Source organism: Danio aesculapii, chromosome 17 (genome assembly GCF_903798145.1).
Source record: "Danio aesculapii chromosome 17, fDanAes4.1, whole genome shotgun sequence".
Classification (NCBI taxonomy): domain Eukaryota; kingdom Metazoa; phylum Chordata; class Actinopteri; order Cypriniformes; family Danionidae; genus Danio; species Danio aesculapii.
The window spans coordinates 48414652-48420977 of record NC_079451.1 but is presented as its reverse complement, the minus strand read 5'-3'; the positions used below and the strand labels follow the sequence as shown (position 1 = coordinate 48420977).

Sequence of the window (6326 nt, the reverse complement as noted above, 5' to 3'; positions counted from 1 at the left end):
TATACAATGTAGATTGTGTCAAAGCAGCTTCACATAAAAGGTCATAGTAAATAGGAACAGTGTAGTTCAGTTTGTAGTGTTTAAGTTCAGTTCAGTTGAGCTCAGTTCAGTGTGGTTTAATAATCAACACTGAAGAGCAAATCCAACGATGCGCAGCTCTACAGATCCCGAACCATGCAAGCCAGTGGCGACAGCGGAGAGGGAAAAAAAACTTCACTAATGGTGGAAGTGAAGAAAAAATACCTTGAGAGAAACCAGGCTCAGTTGGGCACGACCATTTTAATTTCTCCGCTGGCCAAACGTCTTGTGCAGAGCTGCAGTCTCAGTGGCAGAGGCTGGAAGCTGGCCTCAGCAAAGACTCGTCTGTCTCTGGAGCGTCACAGGAATCAGTCTCATGTTCTCCACTCTTCCATGACCACCACAGTAGCTGCTCAGGATACGGCCTGGTCCAGGATATGGAAACCTTGGGATCATCTCGTCAATGGTCTTGGATCGAATCAGTCACTCTGCATAGTCTGAGGGCCACAGGAAGAGTATCCCCAGGTGGAAATGGAGAATAAAGAAAATAATTAGCGTAGCTGCTGTTCATAGTGTATATAAACAAGATGCAGAACCTGTGTGGAAGCCCCCTAAGTGGTGCACTAAGTGTATGCTTTACTAAACAGATAGGTCTTTAATCTAGTTTTGAATTGGGAGAGTGTGTCTGAGCCTCGGACGTTATCAGGAAGGCTATTCCAGAGTTTAGGAGCTATAAATGAGAAGGCTCGACCTCCTTTACTCGACTTTGCTATTCTAGGTACTAACAGAAGCCCTAAGTTTTGAGACCTTAAAGAGCGAGTTGGATTGTAGCGAGACAGAAGATTGGTTAGATAAACAGAAGCTAGATTATTTAAAGCTTTATATGTAAGAAGCAATATTTTAAATTCAATAAGTTAAAAGAGAAACAACGAATAAACCTTATGTTTTTCAATAAATTTGTTTGTGTTGGTTTTAAAATTTGTCCATATGAGCTGCTTTGCCGCTAAAATGACTGGCCCAGCTAACCTTCTTGGTTTGACAATCTGGCCCAACTAAATTTGTAATTGAATAGCCCTGGAATAGATGTTCTTGTTTTTTGCAGAGTTGCTTAACTTTAATTAAACAAAATGCAGAAAATAAGATTTGTAATTTCATTTGTTTGTAACAAACAAAAAAAAAAAAAAAGCATTTGCAAATTTATACTTGAAAACAATACAAAAAAGTATTGAGGAAGAACCCGTCGGAGTCGTTCACAAGAAACATTTTCTTCAGATTAAATGTTGCGTTTTTTTCCCCTCCACATTTAGAGATTTTTTTATTATTGTTAATCAAAAAGCACTCTCGGATCTTGCTTTTACAGCCTGGTTTAATTGTATGATATATAGTATGCCGCAGGCTCCAATCTCCTGCTGTCTAAAACGCAATGTTTCTTGTATTTAGTTCTTTGACTGAATGTTTATTGTTATTGTCGTCATTCATTTAGCAGCACTTTCATGCAAATTTGAAGCAGTTGCTTTCAAATAACACAAAATATGCCATTCCCGTCCCATAACTGCCATCATTATGTAATGTTAATGAGCAAAATGAGCATTAACAGCCATCATCAAGTAAATGCAGATGGATCAAGCTGAGAAAACGCGCATTGTGGAAATGATGTGTTCCAGTTAGCACAAAAGCTGCCCTGTTTGCTCCTAAGACTTTATTCGAGGTCCCACAGGGTCGTGCTTTGGGCCCGATTTGCTTTCAGTGCTGATTGGCATTCGCAGCAGAGGCAGTAATTAACTCAGCGGCAGATGAAGCACAAATGAGCCACCGAACAATCGCTAGTGCATCACAAAGCACACACAGCCACCTTTTTTTTTACGCTTCCGCTGTGTATTTGCGATACAAACATGTTTTCCAGAAACGACACATCCGTTACAGTCACACTCGCACGAGTTTCAGCATTAACATTTTGAATCCTGTCAAGAGCTTGAAATGAATACGGCCCAAAGAGAAGATTAGGAGGTAGATGATTCGTCTCATCCATCTCTTAGACAGTTTTACAATGCAAAGCCTTTATGTAAGACGGCAAACGAGAGCGTAATCTTTATCATTACGCTTATATATGTGGTTACAAATCCCGAAATTTGTTCTCCAATAACTTGGGGCGGGAATCTGAGAGAAATGGCTCTGGTGCCAATTCATAACTCAAACGCTGACAGTAAAATCTAGTGCATTGTTCTGTCCACATCACATACTGAACCAGGGAGCAAGACTTTACTTTTAAAGGAGCCATGAGATATAGTCTCGATTTCAGGGGTCGCCACTGTGGAATGAACTGCCAACTATTACAGCTTTTGTTTTACGCTGTGGATGTCCTACCAGCCGCATCCCACCCACACACACTCATACAATACGGCTAATTAAGTTTATTCAGTTCACCTATATCGCATGTGTTTGGACTGTGGGGGAAACCGGAGCACCCGGAGGAAACCCACACCAACACGGGGAGAACATGCAAACTCTACACAGAAATGCCAACTGGCCTAGCCGGGACTCAAACCAGTGACCTTCTTGCTGTGAGGCGACAGTGCTAACCACTGAGCCACTGTGCCACTTTAGAAGATACATGTTTTTAGTTTTTTAGTTTTATTTATTTATTTTTTATTTAATTATTCGTCTGATTTAACACTCTTTTTGTGTGGTTTTCAGACATCCCAAGTCTCCCGGTAGTTCCGGGAGTCTCCCACATATGCATAGACACTCTCACGGATGCCCACAAATGAATGATAATCACCCGGAAATCACACGTCTCCTCATTGGTCCTTTTAATACATCGCACACCCCTCTTCACGGCATCCATCCTTGCTCTTCAAATCACCACCCTCTCCCCCCACCCTTTTCAGATATGTCAGGCAAGCCAAAATTGCACCCCCCACCCCGCTCGTCACGCATCCAGCCCCAACTCTCAACCTCCTGCACATCATCAATGTCACACTCTGAAATTACTTCTATGGATGTCTGGGTTTTAAGGCCAAGCATCACACATACAAAGGCACCTAATGTACTGAATTTGTCAGTCCAGTTACTGTAGGTGTGTTGTAGGCCATTGAACCACTTTAAGTTATCAAAGTTTCCACACAAATTATTATTGTTGTCATTTTTTCATTAGTTCGTTGTATTTTGTTGTACTTTTTTGTTTTGTTAATTTGAAAAAAAAAACAGAATTTTGTTGTTCATTATTATTGTTGTTAATTTTCCTGTCCTGTTTTAATTTGTAGTTTTTGTCATTTTTAATTTGTTTTAATAGTAATATAGTTCTATTTTAGTCATATTTTTAATTCTAGTAATACAACTGTATAATATTTTATATATGCTTCAATTTTGTAAATTATCTATCTGTCTGTCCGTCCATCGGTCCGTCCGTCCGTTTGTCTGTTGTTGTCATTTTATCTATCTATCCATCCATCCATCCATCTATCCATCCATCTGTCTGTCTGTTGTTGTCATTTTATCCATCCATCCATCCATCCATCCGTCTATCTGTCTGTCTGTTGTTGTCATTTTATCCATCCATCCATCCGTCTATCTGTCTGTCTGTTGTTGTCATTTTATCCATCCATCCATCCATCCGTCTATCTGTCTGTCTGTTGTTGTCATTTTATCCATCCATCCATCCATCTATCTGTCTGTCTGTTGTTGTCATTTTATCTATCCATCCATCCATCCATCCATCCATCCATCCGTCTATCTGTCTGTCTGTTGTTGTCATTTTATCCATCCATCCATCCATCCATCCGTCTATCTGTCTGTCTGTTGTTGTCGTTTTATCCATCCATCCATCCACCCATCCATCCATCTATCTGTCTGTCTGTTGTTGTCATTTTATCCATCCATCTATCCATCCGTCTATCTGTTTGTCTGTAGTTGTCATTTTATCCATCCATCCATCCATCCATCCGTCTATCTGTATGTCTGTTGTTGTCATTTTATCCATCCATCTATCCATCCATCCATCCGTCTATCTGTCTGTCTGTCTGTCTGTCTGTCTGTCTGTCTGTTGTTGTCATTTTATCCATCCATCCATCCATCTATCTGTCTGTCTGTTGTTGTCATTTTATCTATCCATCCATCCATCCATCCATCCATCCATCCATCCGTCTATCTGTCTGTCTGTTGTTGTCATTTTATCCATCCATCCATCCATCCATCCGTCTATCTGTCTGTCTGTTGTTGTCATTTTATCCATCCATACATCCATCCATCCATCCGTCTATCTGTCTGCCTCTTGTTGTCATTTTATCCATCCATCCATCCATCCATCCATCCGTCCATCTGTCTGTCTGTTGTTGTCATTTTATCCATCCATCCATTCATCCATCCATTCAGCCATCCATCTACAACCCCAAATCTGAAAAAGTTTGGACAGTATGAAAAACACAAATAAAAAGAAAGTAGTGATTTCTGAATTTACTTTTCTTGACTTGTATTTCATTGCAGACTATATGAACTAAATATTTCACGCTTTGTCTGGTAAACTTCATTTCATTTGTAAATATTCATCCTTTTCTGTCATTCAGACCTGTAACACACTCCAAAACAGTTGGGACAAGAGCAATTTAGGGCAGTAATCTGTTAAACTGGTTAAGTAATGATGTGATTTGAAACAGGTGATGTTAACAGGTGATTGTAATTATGATTTGGGGCAAAAGCAGCATCCAAGAAAGAGCTAGTCTTTTAGGAGCAAAGATGGGCAGAGGATCGGCAGTTTGCCAACAAATATGTGGGAAAATTATTGAAATGTTTAAAAACAAAGTTCCTCAAAGAAAGAAAGGAAGACATTTGTATATTTCACCTTCAACAGTGCAGAGCATCATTAAAAGATTCAAGGAATGTGGAGGAATTTCAGTGCGTAAAGGACAAGTGTGCAAGCCTGAACAATCGTCATCTCTGATCTCTTAGGCAGTATCACAAAATGGGCTCAGGACTACTTTGGCAAACCTTTGTCAAGTACCACAATATGTGGTTACATCCACAAATGCCAGTTAAAATTGTACTGCGCCAAAAGGAAGCCCTGTGTCAACAGTGTCTAGAAGTGCTGTCAATTTCTCTGGGCTCAGAGGCATTTGGGATGGACCATCACACAGTGAAAACATGTACTGTGGTCAGATGAATCAGTATTTCAGGTATTTTTTTGGGAGAAATGGACACTGTGTGCTCCAGACCAAAAAAGAAAGGGATCATCCAGACTGTTACCAACAACAAGTCTAAAAGGCAGATTCTGTCATGGTATGGGGTTGTGTCTGGTGTCCCTGGTTCTTTTCCAGGGACGTCCATATTTCAACAAGACGATTCAAAGCCACATTCTGCACACATTACAAAGGCCTGGCTGTAGATGAAGAGGATACATGTACTGACTGGCCTGTCTGCAGTCCCGACCTGTCTCCAATAGAGAATGTGTGGCGCATTTTGAAGCTCAAAATGTGACAATGAAGACCCCGTACTGTTGTCCACCTTAAGACATGTTTACAGGAAGAATGGGACAAAATTACACCTGAAACACTTCATCACTTGGTGTCTTCAGTCCCTATCCATCTATCTATCTATCTATCTATCTATCTATCTATCTATCTATCTATCTATCTATCTATCTATCTATCTATCTATCTATCTATCTATCTATCTATCTATCTATCTATCTATCTATCTATCTATCTATCTATCTATCTATCTATCTATCTATCTATCTATCTATCTATTTGTCTGTCCGTTTGTCCGTCCATCTGTCTGTCTGTTGTTGTCATTTTATCCATCCATCCATTCATCCATCCATTCAGCCATCCATCTACAACCCCAAATCTGAAAAAGTTTTGACAGTATGAAAACGCAAATAAAAAGAAAGTAGTGATTTCTGAATTTACTTTTCTTGACTTGTATTTCATTGCAGACAATATGAACTAAATATTTCACGCTTTGTCTGGTAAACTTCATTTCATTTGTAAATATTCATCCTTTTCTGTCATTCAGACCTGCAACACACTCCAAAACAGTTGGGACAAGAGCAATTTAGGGCAGTAATCTGTTAAACTGGTTAAGTAATGATGTGATTTGAAACAGGTGATGTCAACAGGTGATTGTAATTATGATTTAAGACAAAAGCAGCATCCAAGAAAGGTCTAGTCCTTTAGGAGCAACGCTGGGCAGAGGATCGGCAGTTTGCCAACAAATATGTGGGAAAATTATTGAAATGTTTAAAAACAAAGTTCCTCAAAGAAAGAAAGGAAGACATTTGTATATTTCACCTTCAACAGTGCAGAGCATCATTA

The 6326-nt window shown here is 39.7% G+C and overlaps 1 protein-coding gene across 1 annotated transcript in view; it reads left to right on the top strand.

Annotated features, from left to right (window-relative positions):
* Positions 1 to 6326, top strand: part of LOC130244123 (kelch-like protein 29) — a 747683-nt gene that overhangs the window by 736722 nt on the left and 4635 nt on the right.